A 16,014-nucleotide genomic window follows, 5' to 3' on the forward strand; every position below is an offset into this window, starting at 1 on the left:
CGGATCCGCCTTCACTTGAGTCGTCGGCGTCGTCGTTCCCGCCATCGTTGCTTGGTCGTCCGCCATCTTCGTTTGCCATATCCGTTGAAGATGGTCCGGTGCGGGTGACAGGCATGGTGGGGCTTGCCGGTTAACTTCGTAAGTTCGGGCGAACGTTGACTGTATCCCACTTCTGAATTCTTAGGGTAAAAGAACAATTCAAAAGACGTTTATTCGTCTTTCCGTTACAAAGGAATACTGGGTTAACAAGCGGCCGTGTTGCTTCTTTCGTGTCCAACACCTGAGTCTGTTGTTCTTCACGCGCCGCGCGAGCGCTCGTCCTCCTCATCCTCTCCTCACATCACTCTCTCCTCCCACGGGCGGCTCGGGTTGCTCGGACTCAAGGTTCGGGTTGCTCGCCCTCCGACGAAGGATCTCCGTCGGCGGGGATGAGCTGGCGCTCACACATGAGGGAACCTGTTTTTCTTAAAAAAAATTAAAAAATCATCAACATATCTAAAGGTTTTCAGCACTTTGGCTTCGTCAAATTATCTACCAATGACCTGTTCAGCTCCGCAAGAAAGATGTTACACAGCACAGGGGCCACGCAGGAACCAATACAGATTCCCCTTTTTTGAGCAAACAGCAAGTCTTCAAATGATACCACATGCAGGACAGGTAAAGCTCTAACATTGCCACGAAATTCGCAACACAAACACCGGCTGCATTTGGAAATTAACCGCACCATTCTTTCCAATTCATGACTGTACACCAGCTAACAACTCCGTCTGTGGGATAGAAGAGAACAGATCGACAACGTGAGTACAAAACATATAGCCTGAAGACTTATTGTCATACAAAAATTTAACAACATCAAGAGAGTTCCTGCAAGGAAAAGGGTCTTCGACTGCTAAACTATTAAGATGCCTTTGAAGGAAACGACAGACATGACTCTGCCAAGCCCCTCTTTCACTGACAATACACCTAAACGTAATTCCTTCCTTATGCGTTTTGGCGGCAAAAATCACATTGAACCTATTTTCTTTTCAAAGACGAATACCTTTTGCGATTCTATCCAGGCCAATACTTTCACATAGAGAAACCGAATTAGATTTCAGCTTGTGTAGACTAACCACGGTCTTGCGGAAATTCTCATACATAGCCTCATGAGCCTTCTCGTTAAACATACCAGACGGTATGACGACCAACCCGTCTTGCTGGTGCGCTTGAGTGGGTCGAAGTTTGTAGTCGATGAAGAGCTTGACGACTCTTTTGGTCGTCGATTCATGTCTAGCTCCGTCAACGGTCGCGGTCCTGTTGAGGCTGTCCACACCGTTTAGCAAGCACTTTTCCTGGTCCTCTGGGTCAGCTTTACTGGAAATCCTTCGATTCAAGGAAAGTAGCTCATGGCTCGGAATCCTTGGCTCGATGCTGAACTTCGGGCCCTTCCTGAGGACAGCAAACTACATCTTCCGGGATACTAATAACCTCCAGAACCTTGAGCGCCATGTTATTTTCTTCGTGTTGTCGAGCGTGGCGACCTCGGGAAAATTTGAAAATGCATCATACGCAACCACGTACGACTTGCCCGCATAGGAAAAGATATCTACTCCAACCCTGTACCAAGCACATTTTGGAACGGGTCGCATTAGCAAGGGTTCTTCTGGCTGCCTGTACGCGTATTTTCTGCACGTTGCACAGCTTTCCACACGGGCAGTGATGTCGCCATTCAGACCAGGCCAAAAAATAAGTTTCCGAGCCCTCTCCTTACATTTTTGCATCCCAAGGTGGCCCGCATGAATTCTTTCCAACATGATTCGTCGCATACTTTTCGGTATGACGACTTTAGTGCCTTTCAGCACTACTCCATTAACGACAGAGAGTTCGTGCGAAAATGGCTTGAGTTCACCTGTCACTGGCTGCCCGTCCACCAAGCATGCTATCACAGTCTGGAGGTAGCAGTCCCGTGCAGTTTCCAGCTGTAGCGACCGCAGCGTTTCGGAGGTGACCATGTAGCCCAAGGACTGGACGGCGTGAACCTCAACGTCGTGTGTTGTGCCACCTTTTTCTTCGACCTGATCCTTTGTTGACCGTGACAACATGTCAGCGAGAACGAGATGTTTTCCTGGAATGTACTGCAAGACAAAGTCGTACTTTAGCAAACGCAAAAAGAATCGTTGCACTCGTGGTGGCATGTCAGCAATTTCTTTCCGTGCTATCGCTACCAGCGGTTTGTGGTCCGTTTCGATAAGCACGTTTCTACCGTACACGAACTCGTGAAACCTTTCGCAGCCAAAACATATCCCAAGTGCTTCCTTCTCAATTTGGGCATAATTCTTCTCGGCTTGCGTTAAAACACGAGATGCGTATGCTACGGGCCTCCACTCACCACTGTAGTCTTGCAGTAATGCTGCACCAACGCCGTCTTTTGATGCGTCACAGGTAATCTTGGATTTTCGTTGCGGATCAAAGATTGCAAGAAGGGGGGCGGTGGTCAGGATTTGTGTTAGTTTTTTCCACTCCTGCGCATGGTTATCTGTCCATTGGAATTCTGAGCGCGTCTTGATAAGCTCACGTAGAAGCGTTGTTCGCTCGGACAGTCGTGGGACAAATTTACCAAAGTAATTAAGTACACCCAGCATTCGCTGAACGTCACTCTTGGACGTTGGTGTTGGTATATTCACCAAGTTTTTGATCAGCTTGGGGTCAGGCGATATGCCCGTTCGGCCTATGATATCGCCAAGGAATCTGACTTCTTTCACCCTAAACTTGCACTTCTGGATGTTGAAAGTCAAGCCGGCTTTCTCGGCGGCTTTTAGCGCTGCTATCAACCGCTCATCGTGTTCTTGTCTACTGGAACCCCATACTAAAATATCATCAACATATACCAGTACGCCGGGTAGGCCATCAAAGACTTGGCTCATACTCTGTTGAAATACCTCTGGTGCGGAAGAAATGCCAAAGGGCAGCCGGAGAAAACGGTATCTCCCGAACGGCGAAGAAAAAGTGCAGATCCTCGAAGTCCGCTCATCAAGCGGTATCTGATGATAGCCCGAATTTGCATCAAGGCAGCTGAAGTACTGGGCATTTGTGAAACGCGCTTCCAAATCTTCTCGCCTAGGAAGCGGAAAATGCTGCCTCTTTATGTACTTGTTTATAGCCCTGGGATCCATACACACCCTTAGCGTGCCATCTTTCTTCTATGCCAAAACTAGGGGGCTGACCCAGTCGGTAGGTTCGTTCACCCTCACAATGATGCCAGCACGTACCATTCTGTCGAGTTCTTTTTTAAGGGGTTCTTCTAGCGCCACCGGAACTCGTCGCGCTGGTTGCACTACTGGTATCGCTTCAGGTGACAGGACCATGCTGTACGCCTGCTGCAAACAACCAAGGCCCTGGAAGATGTGCCCGAAATTTTTCAGAAGGTCATCAGTTGCGGTCTTGTCTACGGCACATACCCTACGCTGGACTAGCCCCAGAGCTTCACTCGCTTCTAGCCCAAGTATGGCTTGACGCCCATTTTTCACCACAAAGAACTTCACTGTGGCAGAAGTGTTCCCAAGACGGACTTCAAGCGTACACGTTCCAAAACACGTTATGATGCCTCCGTTATACGCCCGCAGGATCGAATTAGTCGGCTTCAGTTCTTCTGCTCCCCGCAGTTTTTGGTAAATCGACATAGGAAACAAGCTTGCTTGCGATCCGGTGTCCACTTTAAAACGGATCGCACAGTTACGAACTTGAGCCTTGACCATCCAATCCCTCTCGCGCTTTGCCGTGGTGACTTCTAGGATGTCAAAGTCCGCGTCTGCTGTTCTCGCACTTCACTGACCCCGGCTGACGCGCAGCAACTTGCGAAATGGTTCAGCTTGTGACACAAACGACACTTCTTTCCAAAAGCTGGGCATTGCTTAGGTTTGTGCCAGCGGTTGCACTTACGACAACGAAACTGTTTTTTTGCTTCTTTCCCCTCTTTCGAGGGAGCCGCGCGCCTCGAAATCGCGTCGACACTGTCGTCCCCTCTGTGCCAAACTTCATTCCGCTGTGCTAGCGTCTCTGCTGCTCTGCACATTTCCTCTGCTTTTTTCAACGTCAGCTGGTTGTCCCGCAGCATCTTCTCACGTAGTCGAGGATTACACGTGCCAAATACAATCTGGTCCCTTATCATCGATTCTTGCAGCGTGCCAAAGTTGCACTGTGCCGCTTGCTTTTTCAAGTCACGAACAAATTTTTCAAAAGGTTCTCCCTCCGCTTGCTTTCTTGAACGGAATACGTATCTTTCATGTACTTCATTGCTAACTTCGGCCCAATAAGCATCAAACTTGCTCACCAAGGTGCTGTAGTTCGTCTTGTCTTCATTGTCGCCAAACTGGAAGTTGTTGAAGACGTCCAAAGCGTCGTCGCCAGCGATGCTCAACAGGAGTGCCGCCTTGGATGCATCCGATCTGGGCTGGTCCTTAGTCTCCGTCGCCTGCAGAAATAACTCGAATTTCTGCTTAAAACGCTTCCAGTTTTCTGTTACGTTACCAGTCAGCCGCAATGGCTCTGGTGTCTTCAGCAGGTCCATAGCACGCCGGACGCAGGGTCGATTTCCATAGGCCTCAAAGGGCCACTTCTGACACCATGTAACCAGCCGGAGGGACGACGCTTGCCGGCGTTCTGGGCCAGCCGAGTGGGACGCGCGCCGGCGTTCTGGGCGAGCCGAGCGGGACGCGTGCCGGCGTTCTGGGCAAGCCGAGCGGGACGCGTGCCGGCGTTCTGGGCAAGCCGAGCGGGACGCGCGCCGGCGTTCTGGGCGAGCCGAGCGGGACGCTGTAACCAGCCGGAGGGACGACGCTTACAGCAGCATGGTCAGTGCAAGAATCAACCACTGTTTATTGAAGGCACAGCTTTTATAGGCACGAGCAAGAGCGCTGTACCTACTGCGCATTACTGTTGCGCATCGGCGCGATGCAATCACTGATGCGCGGCACTGATACGAACACGACACGTGTCCGTTACAGCTCATGGCTCGGAATCCTTGGCTCGATGCTGAACTTCGGGCCCTTCCTGAGGACAGCAAACTACATCTTCCGGGATACTAATAACCTCCAGAACCTTGAGCGCCATGTTATTTTCTTTGTTTTTTCTTTCAACACTTTTTGATAACACCGGCAACATCCTTTGCCACAGGATTGCACTGGTTGGGGCGGCGAGCCGGCTGAAGGACAGGAGCTTGACGCCAGCAATGTTCGCCGGGTTCTGGGAAAAACATCAATTGCAGCCAATCGTACAGCAGACGTACCTGTCCCCATGCCGGGCTAGGAAGCTGGGATTCTGTATGAGGAGAGGCCAAGTAACGCACGAAAAATTCTGCCTGTTTGGCTCTACCAGACCATCACTTGGCCACGTCAAGAGGAAGTGCAGGATTTTACGCCTGGAGCTGCAGGGACAGGTACGCCTGCTGTACGGTTGGCTGCAATTGATATTTTTTTTTCCCAGAGCTCGGCGAACATTGCTGGTGTGAAGCTTCAGTCATTCAGGCGGCTGGCCTGAAGGAAAGTGCGCTCCCTAAAAGACTATTACCCTGCGAAAAACCTCCTTTCCTTCCTTCCCGGTGAGGCCGACCATCACAATTGTGCGTCAGGGCACAACCGGCCGGGCCAGGAGGGAAGTCTCCCTCATGTGGGAAGTGGCACCAGCAACGGGTGCGCCACCTTCAACGCTACGCCGAACTCCACTGGACCGTTGAGAGTCTCTGCGGGATGCGGCCAGCCTTACGAGCGGTTGCAGCCGCCGCTCTCGTCACCTTCCGTGGCAGGCGCAGGGAAGATCCGCAGTGCCTTACCGCTGGCCTTAGGGTTCTAGGTACCTAAGCGAGCGCTGCAAACGCGCGCTCTCGTCGCCTCCCTTAGCTAATGCTCGGAGATGGCTTTGTCCCAAAGAATGGGGCGCGCACGGGACGACCCAGCTGCATTTGTCGGCCCACAGGAGCGTTCGCCGCGGGTACCTCCGAAGTTGTTCCCCCGCTTCAGCAGGTAACAGGAAGCCTGCCTTACCTAGGTTTCAACTTCCAAGGAATGCCTCGTTGATGTTTTGTTGCTAGCTGCCCCACTATGTGTATAATTTGGAACGGTCATGAGTAGCGTATGAGTGTTCATGCTTTCTTGACCCTCCTTTTCTTCCCTCCAGCACGAACTCCTCCGCGGTTAGCGAGCAGAAATGCTGCATTCGTGGAGTAGAAGTGCTCGCCGGAAGGCTGGTGCGCCGTATTCTCAAAACCATGCATAATAACGTAGTGTCACCTATTCTCTCAGTGTGGACTATTTTATGACACCCCTGCTCTTTCATGCTCGGCTGAAAGCATACTCAATATGAGCCTTCGTCAACATCAGCCTGACTACGTCCTTGGAGAACAAAGGCCTCTCCAGTGTCCGTCCAATTAGCCCTGTACTTTGCGAGTTACAGCCAGCCTATCCTAGGAAACGTCTTAATTTCATCCGCCCATCTAAATTTCTGCCGCCCTCTTCTATGCTTGCCTTCTTTTCAAATCCACTCCGCGGCGCTCAGAACAGCGGTTGTCTCGCCTTCGCATTATACGCCCTGCCCAAGCCCATTCCTTCCTATTAATTTCAGCTACACCGTTAATAACCATCGTTTGTTCCCTCAGCCCCTCTACCACCTTCCGTTCTCTTAAGGATACACCTATCCTTTTTCTATGCATAGCTCGCTGCCTTTTCGTTAACTTAAGCTTAACCCTTTCTTTTAGACTCCATGTTTCTGCCCCATATGTGATCACCGGTATACAGGTGTTGTATACTTTTATTTTCAGGCGTATTGGTAAACTGCTATTCATAATCTCAGACGACGTGCCATGGACACTCCACCCTAATTCATTGCCCTAACATAATCCTTATGAAAGACCGCCGCCTGCTATAAGTAGATGTATTACAATACCGGCATATTCAGTAATAAGCATATTCAGTAATATTATAAATCGAACAACAGCACAAAAATAATAATAAATTAATTAAAAAAACATCCCCTCTGTCCTTTGGTTTCTGTGACTCTTGGCTTCTCTCATATTTATAACGAGCCCCTCATTCCACTTCCCTTGTTTGCTTAATTGCTTAGCGAGGGCCTCGGTTCTGGCAGCCTTGACGCCATAGGAAGCGTAGAGGGTTCTCACACAGCTTCCACCCTCTACGTTCGATAACGTTCTACGTCACACCAGCGGTAACTCAGGACGTGCTACGTCCGCCGCTTTAGAACGTGCGTGCCGCTGATGAACACTCTCAAGTTTAGGTTATTTGTAAGCACAAATACCCCCGAAAGCAGAAGGTTTGACAGCCGTCGCCGTAGCTCAGCGGGAGAGCACCGGACGCGTAATTAGGAGGTCGTGGGTTCGGATCCCACCGGCGGCATGTGGTTGTTTTTTCTTCGGCTTTACTAATAAATTAGCTTTAAGCGACAGTATATTCATAATATTCTAAATCGAACAACACCACAAAAATAATAATAAAATAATTTTAAAAAATCTCCTGTGTCCTTTGGTTTCTGTGGATGTTGGCTTCTCTCAATACCACTTCCAGCACGTCGCTACAAATTGTGAACTGCTGTTTTCTTGCGAGACTGTTGAACATTACTTTGGTATTCTACATGGTAATTCTACGACCTGCAGCTCTGATCTAGCTGTCTAACAAATTGATCATGTTTAGCAGCTCATCACCTTTGTGAGTTAGCAAGAAAATGTTATCAGCGAATCGCAGATTACTTAGGTATCCTCCATTAACCCTTATCGCTAACTGTTCTTAATCCAGTCTTCCGAATACCTCCACAAAACTGGCAGTGAATATCATTGGCGAGAGTGCGTCTCCGTGCCTGACATTCTTCTTTATTGGAATTTATTGACGACTTTACCAAGCACAGTGTTAGTTTTGCACCGTTAGAGGTATATACCAGGATTTTCATATGACTCATCTATACCCTGATTCTGTAATGTCTGCATGACTGTTGGTATTTTAATTGAGTCAATTGCTTTTTAATAATCAAGGAGCACCACATATAGGGATTCGTAGGTGCCGAGTTTTCATTCTTCCGGGCAGCGGGCTGAGGACAAGTTTGCATCCTATCTCTTTTTCATTCACCCTCCACTCCCTCCTCCAAGCATGCTCCTTGACAAGAAATATCTATTATTTATTTCACTTTCACCATACAGAGTACATTACAGACTGGAACGGCTATTCCCAGCAATATAGAAGATTAAAAACGGTGAGAGGGTAAGGGGGCCAATTACTGATCCTTGAGGAACCTCAGAACCAAGTGGTACAGTAGCGGAATCAGCGTCACCAATGCTGACCAACTCAACACGAGAACAACAAAAAGAGAGAGAGAGAAACTCTTTAATAAAATGCAGAGAATTTAGCCTGCGTTTAAAAATCGCTGGAGTGCTACTTTGCGTAGGGAGGGGAATTTGGGAGATAAAGACAGAAGGAGAGCAGTGTAGAAAAGGTTAAAAAAAAACGAAGATAAAGTGCGGCCATGAAATTGGTACTAACGATGAAACGGCGAATATCGATGTAACCTATAGAATGATGGAGTGCATAGTCCGTCAAATGGGCTGACAAAGTTCAGTGCATGAAGAATGCATGAAGGTAACGTGCAAGTGAATTTAAAGCTTATCGAGATGTCCAATGTCTTTATTATGTAAATAGAAAGCAGGATATGTTCCACAGTTTCTATCGAGGCACAGTTGTCACAATGCGGACTGTTCATTTGTCCAAAACGGTATCGCAAGCCGTTTGTATATGCAACATTCAGACGAAGCCGGTGATAAAGTGCTTCCAGATGTCGAGGAATTCTGGGTGAGAGCCTTCAGCTAAGATGTGGGTCGATTGAGTGAAGAAACTGGTACTGATGTGTCGGCAAACTCCAAAGCCGATACGTTTCTTCGGAAGCAAAACTTTTAGCCATTTTGGACGCATCAGATTTAGTGAAAAAAGTTCGAATGTATCTCTTATGTTGATGGCCCTTACGGGCCGCTTCATCTGCTTTTTCATTAGCCAGAATGTCACAGTAAGCAGGTACCCACTGAAATGTTACGCAGTGGCCTGCGGCAATAGCTAAATGATGTAGATACCCTATGTCCAGGGAAACTGGCTGGTGTTGTGCCATAGAGGTGGTCCCGTTGCGCTCGCCACCCGTTTCGTGACTGAGCGTTGCCAGCTCTCTTAGCGGTGGCGAAGACTCCGAGTCAGGCGTCGGTGAGACTAAGAAAACGCTTTATACACTATGTAAAGGACATAATATAGTTCAACATCGGCACGGGGGCCGAGAGCTATACAACGCGACTGTTCTCGCACAGCGACGATCAGCGAGACACCAGCACGTCACACCATCCGACTCCACTCGTGAGCAGCACTCGACTCACGGTGGGTCGGTCACTCGGTCACTCCGTCACACACTTCCAAGCTGCAGCGTTGGGGCTTATATAGCCTGAGGAACGGTGGCCCCTCAGAACTGGCCAATCCAAAGGCAGCACTCGACGCCAGTCCGAAAGGACCAATCAGCGATCGCGCGGGCCAACCGCTTCAAATTTTGCCGCGCGCGGTGGCGTCCGGGAGAGAAGGAATCTGGCGCCTCGCTGTCTGGCCTCTTGCGACAGGTCCAGGCGTGTTGCTTGCAGATGCTTCTCCTTAGGACTCCGCTGCCGTACGGCGCAGCATCATGGCTTGTCAGGGAGCGTTAGGGCGCGTGCCTTGCGGCGCAGCACCAGGGCTTGTCAAAAGGGACGCTCGTAGGAGAAAGTTAGCGGCCGGCAGAATTGGAATCCGGGCGGGTTTCCCGGCATGACACTGGTGATTCGTTTTCTTCAGCAGGTTGGCCATGATCTGCAGAGATGCTTTTGAATAGGTGAAGATAACCCAACGGCCGGCGGTTCGGCGCAGGATGTAAGAAACAGATTCCTTAATGCCGTGAAGCTCAGGTGAAGTAGAGGATGTCCTCCTCTGTATCCGGTAAGAAAGGTTTAGCCTGTTGAGGGCGCATAAAGGCCACAAGAAGAGGTTTCTTTACTAGTTGACTATCGGTGAAGATATGGGTGTGCTGCGTATATTCCTCTGTTAAGTAGGCGAGAGTAGCTTGCAGAAGCGCTGCTCTTGGCATGCGCTGTTTGCATTCAGACCTGGAACAAACTGCTTCACCTTTAGAGGAGAGAGTGTCCGTGGAGGAAAGCCCAGAGGTAGTAGTTTCTGTGGCTGATTAATTGTAGGGAGGGGCAGGAGCTGCACTGCCTGACCAAAGCTAGAGTTGCTGTGAGTTAGGTGGACACGGTGTAGGAAGTGCTTCTTCCCTTGCAGGACATAGCGGAGATAGGTACGCATAGTTTCCTGAGCGGCAATCACCTCTAGTGGGGGACATCCTGCCTCCGCTACTGTTTCTGATGAAGAGGAACCCTTCGCGAGGCCAAGGCATATTCGCAGGCAGCTGTTCCGTGCGGCAACGGAAAATCTTTAATCTTTGAAGCACAGGTAGATAGTAGAGCAAGGTTCCTTCAACATAGGACCAAGGGAATGCACTGACCCAGTTAAGAACTTCAGGGTCAATGTTCAGCCCACTTAGTTTATGTAATAGAAGTGAGTTAACCTTATTGAATGCTTTGTGGTACCACGCTACAGGCAAAGGCACGGGTAACTTGTTTGCGTCTGGCGTGTCAGCAGACGGGTAAGAAGGGCAATAGTGCAGCCGGCTCACTGTGTGAAGAGGGGACAGAAAACCGTCTTGCTGGCAGACCATTGTAGAGTAGTAGGGTTTGTCACTACATGCGCTTCCGGCCGAGGTTTTCGCAGCGTCTGGACGGGGCACAGAGAGTGACTGACGCGAGGGGTAACTTCATTTGTCGCGCTTCCGCAGCACGAGGGAACGTCAAACGGACGGGACCTCAAAGGGCGCGGCTGAAATGGTAATCCGTGACTATGAAAAGGGAAGCGGGAACCGAAATGCAGATGATCTGAGTAGAGGGTTTTCACCTGCGAGAATGAGACAGCGTTAGAGAATCGTCTTAGACTTCTGAGTGGCTTTTGTTGTTATGTGTTTTGACGTGTCCTGTCGAGAGCTGAATACTTGGACAGCGAAAAAGAGACAGGGAGAGGCTTTTCTAGCAAACGGCGTCTGGCAGTCGCTCGTCGCTTGGACACCGTCAGCCAGGGGTTTCTATGAATATGAATGTGTGTGTGCGCGCGCGCGCGCGTGTGTGTGTGTGTGTGTGTGTGTGTGTGTGCGTGCGTGCGTGCGTGCGTGCGTGCGTGCGTGCGTGCGTGCGCGTGCGTGCGTGCGTGCGTGCGTGCGCGTGCAAAGTGAGCGCATGCATTAGCCCTGTAGCCGTCTGGAGTGCCTTCTCTCGACCCGAAGTCCTGAAGTGGGTGGATGGAAACAGCGTCACTCTCGGGGACTCCCTGCAGCCCGTGCGAATGTGCCAGGCCGTAGCAGAAGATATGCTGCCCCCCGACCCTAATGCTCACTGTCTGAGGAGAGGGGCCGTGGCAGTCGCCGCCTATCACATATTTGATATTGTAAATGTGGTCTATTCTTGAGTATCTTTAATGAAAGCCTTCCTGATCCTTTGTTTGATTGAAGCCCAAGGTTGTCCCGATTGTATTTGCGATTACCTGATTACTTCCTTTCAGGGACCGGGCTGTAATCTGATCAGTCTGTTATTCTTCAATTTTTTGACCTATTCTTTAGTTTGAATGAAGACAATGCTAGGTCACTTTCAAGCTTCTGGTACGCTCGAGGCCATAAGGCACTGTGTATATAGGGTGGCTAGTTTATCTAGCACAATATCACCTCCGTCCTTCAAGAGATCTCTTGTTGCCTGATTCTCACCAGCTGCTTTCCCCCTTTGCATTGCTCCTAAGGCTTTGCTTACTTCTTTGGTTACTAGAGGTATGTCCTATTGTTGTGAGCTGCTGCCTCTCATTCATATTCTGATTACATTGGCTACTGTATAGATTGCGGTAGAACTCTTCGGCACTTTTAAATATTGTATCCATTTTGCCGACATTGTTTGCCGACGATTGTGTTTTGTTTAATGAAGTTAATATTCAAGGCGACCGAGCTGATTTTAGTTATTTATAACCTACATAATGTTAGGTTATAACCTACATAATGCAGTGTTTGATTGAAGCCCAAGGTTGTCCCGATTGTATTTGCGATTACCTGAATACTTCCTTTCAGGGACCAGGCTGTAATCTGATCAGTCTGTTATTCTTCAATTTTTTGACCTATTCTTTAGTTTGAATGAATACAATGTTAGGTCACTTTCAAGCTTCTGGTACGGTCGAGGACATAAGGCACTGTGTATATAGGGTGACTAGTTTATCTAGCACAATATCACCTCCGTCCTTCAAGAGATCTCTTGTTGCCTGATTCTCACTAGCTGCTTTCCCCCTTTGCATTGCTCCTAAGGCTTTGCTTACTTCTTTGGTTACTAGAGGTATGTCCTATTGTTGTGAGCTGCGGCCTCTCATTAATATTCTGATTACATTGGCTACTGTATAGATTGCGGTAGAACTCTTCGGCACTTTTAACTATTGTATCCATTTTGCCGACATTGTTTGCCGACGATTTTGTTTTGTTTAATGAAGTTAAAATTCAAGGCGACCGACCTGATTTTAGTTATTTATAACATACATAATGTTAGTTAATGGTGCATTAAATGGGGAACTAAACTAAACGATGACAAGACAGTATTTACGCGGGTCACTAAAAAAAGAAACTGTCATTCCTTTCCATATAATCTTCCCACCCGGCACCTTTCAGAACTCAAAGATTACAGGTACCTAGGAGTAACACTAACGAATAATCTTAGTTCGAATAAACATATTGAAACGGTATGCTCTTCTTCGCTTCGCAATCTCTCTTTTCTTAGGCACAAGTTAAAACATGGTCCCCCTAACGTTAAAGGTGCACTGAAGAGGAATCTGAACTCGTCTTTTTGCCGTGGGAACTCAATCTACACGTTCCCAGCATTCCTAGAAACTTTGACTTATTGCCCTGTGTGGCCGATTTCTCTAATTAAATCGAATTAACGTCCGGCTCCCGCCTTTATTTTTTGAATTCTCACCGTACGGTGGGCGGAGTCGACCAACGCGTGGAGTGCCTTTCAGCCAGCTCCGTAGAGGCTGCGATTTCGCTTTATTTTCTTTTTTAGGTTTCAGTGAATAAATAGTTTAATTCGCGGATAATATAGGCGCAAATTAAGCACGCAGAAATAAATATAAGCCAGGACTATTTGCTTCAACGGATTACTACGTATTACTCCGCCGATGGCAGAGCGGCCAGCCGCCATGGGACTGGGTGAAAGGCACTCCACCCGTTGGTAGACTCCACCCACCGTACGGGGAGAATTAAAAAGAAAAGGTGGGAGCCGGACATTAATTCGATTTAATTAGGGAAATCGGCCACACAGGGCAATAAATCGAAGTTTCTAAGAATGCTCGGAACGTGTAGATTGAGTTCCCGCGGCAAAACGACGGGTTCAGATTCCTCTTCACTGCACCTTTAAGCAATTGGCATATTACACCATGATCAGACGAAAACTTGAGTATGCATGCACTGTTTGGGATGCTGACACAAATACTAATATTAATGCCCTTGAAAGAATAAAGCGTAAAGCTGTTTGGTGTATATTTCGTAAATATCGCAGCGCTGATTCACCATCTGCTCTGTTGCTTCAACATAATATAGTCACTTGAAGCTCAGCGTAGAGTACTGAGGTTAAGATTTCTCTTTCTCTTTCAAAATAACTAACTCTCAATGGCTCCCGATTTGTATCTCCAATTGATAACGCCCAGGTCAACAAGAAACAGGCACACTGAAAAAAGTACTAACATATTCAAAACTTTCTTTTTTTCCCCTCACCATAACCGAGTGGAATCAGCTACCACCATCATGAATAGTTGGCATTGATGTCTTGGAACAGGCCGTTCATTGTATTGTTTTTGTTTTATGACTTGCCTTCTACTTTTTGTTTTGTGCTTATTGTGCCCCTCCTACCAGGGCTCTTCACAGGGCCTGCAGTATTCTCTAAATAAATAAATATTGCTAATGACATTGCTCTCTTGTCTGTTAGCGCATACATCCGGTTTTTACTTATGTTTAGTTTCCACTTCACTGCTTTTAGCCTACCTACATTCTTTAGAGCATGCTATATTTTTTAGATATTAAGCTTCCTTATGTCCGCTACCTCGCGCTTATTATTAAATTTGGTAACTCTGCCAGTTTTGTTCTTTTCGCAACGTTAGAAACTTTCATGCTTTGGCGGTTCCAACTCAAATCATTCTACTGCGCAGTCTGTAATGATAGCTGTGAGATTATAGTTTATTGTTTGAATATTAAAACCGTCGCCCACAGTTAGAGCCGAATATCTGTTCTGCAGCAATATTCTGAATTTCTAAATTTTCCCTCTTACCGCTAACTAATTAATGAGCTTCCGCTTCACTTATTGCTTCCGTTCTCTCTTGAGATCTAGGTTTTTCGAGACCTTACCAGTCTGCGGTCGCTATAACGAACCTTTAATAGTGCCTCCACATCCAGAACAATATTACGGTGAGTGTATAGCATGCAGGCTATTTCATTTTTAGCCTCACCATTTGGGCGCTTCCACATTCGCTTCCTGTTCTGTCGTTTTCGGAAGAACATATTCACGATCCATAAACTACTTCTTTCTACGAGCTCTACTGATAACCCCCTCCTGCTATTCCTGGAACATAAGCCATAGTCGCTTAGCGTCTGGTCTCCGGCCTTCTTCTTGCATAGCTACGCACGGGAATCGCCTGTTAGTGTACTGCACTGTGATCTTACTTCGTTCATTGCCGATTCCTCGCATTCAAAGACGCATTCAGCTATCTGGTCATCACGGCTGGATGAAGGCGCGTAGGACTGCACCACCATCAGCTTGTGGCTATTATTAAGCCTAATTGCGAGAGCCGCCACCCCCTCGTTAATACTACAGAACTCCTCTATGTTGCCAACAATATCCTGACTGATCAGGAATCCCACACCTAGTTCTCGTACCTCCGCTAATCCACGATAGCACAGTACATGCCCACCCTTCAGAACTGTACATGCCGCATATGCCCTTATATCCTCACTGAGCCCTATGACATCCCATTTAATACCCGCTAGTTCCTTGAACAGCACTGTTAGTCTAGCCCAACTGGAAAAAGTTCCAGCGTTAAACGTTGCCTGGGCGAACTTCGAATGGCCAGCTGACCGGAGCCAGAGATTCTTAGCACCCTCCGCTTCGTCACCCCTGTGAGCGCTGCCGTTTTCAGTGGCTGCATGCGCAGCCGCCGTGGACTGAGGATCGTATGTTAATTGGTTTGTTCATAGTAAGCTGTGGCCAAATACTACGCCAGGGTGGCCAAATCCTGTTCTGGTGATGGAGTGCGCTGTAGGTTCTGGTCACCGAGATCAGGCTACACCCCAGGCCTAGTGATTGAATTCCGACAAAACGCGAGGTTTTTTGGTTCTTTTTTGAAAACCCTCTTCAGAACTAAGCTGCACCAGGATTCAAACCCCGGTCCTCGTGCACGCGAGGCGGATGTTCTACCTCAACGCCATAGGCGCAGTTTTCGCTGTATGTGGTACCGGTCACTAAATAAGAGTCAAAACAGGTGAGATGTGAAGAATTGTACAATTTATTTTGTTTGCATCACTGAAACTAGGATAAAAAGCTCATTATTGGTAGTACTTATCCTCTATGAATGCTTTGCCACCAAATCTTCCTGTCATAAATTCCGATACTGCTCTCAAGTACGAGTATGGATAAGTCAATCTGTCGTCACCGTCTTCGCCTATGTCGTCGAGGACCACGCATTTACCGGTACCGGGGTAGTGCATAAAAACATCCATCTGAAATTAAAATTGAAATCGAAAAATTAGAAACGATAAAATATATTTCTCAATTTAGCTTTGGTGATAAAGAAAGAGAATATTGACGTTTACAGTTCCTGAAAGACACGTATTGTCAATTTCTCCAGTCTGCGTCATTCG

The sequence above is a fragment of the Amblyomma mixtum genome, chromosome 10 (assembly GCF_055824585.1).
Source record: "Amblyomma mixtum isolate Tamu chromosome 10, ASM5582458v1, whole genome shotgun sequence".
Classification (NCBI taxonomy): Eukaryota; Metazoa; Arthropoda; class Arachnida; order Ixodida; family Ixodidae; genus Amblyomma; species Amblyomma mixtum.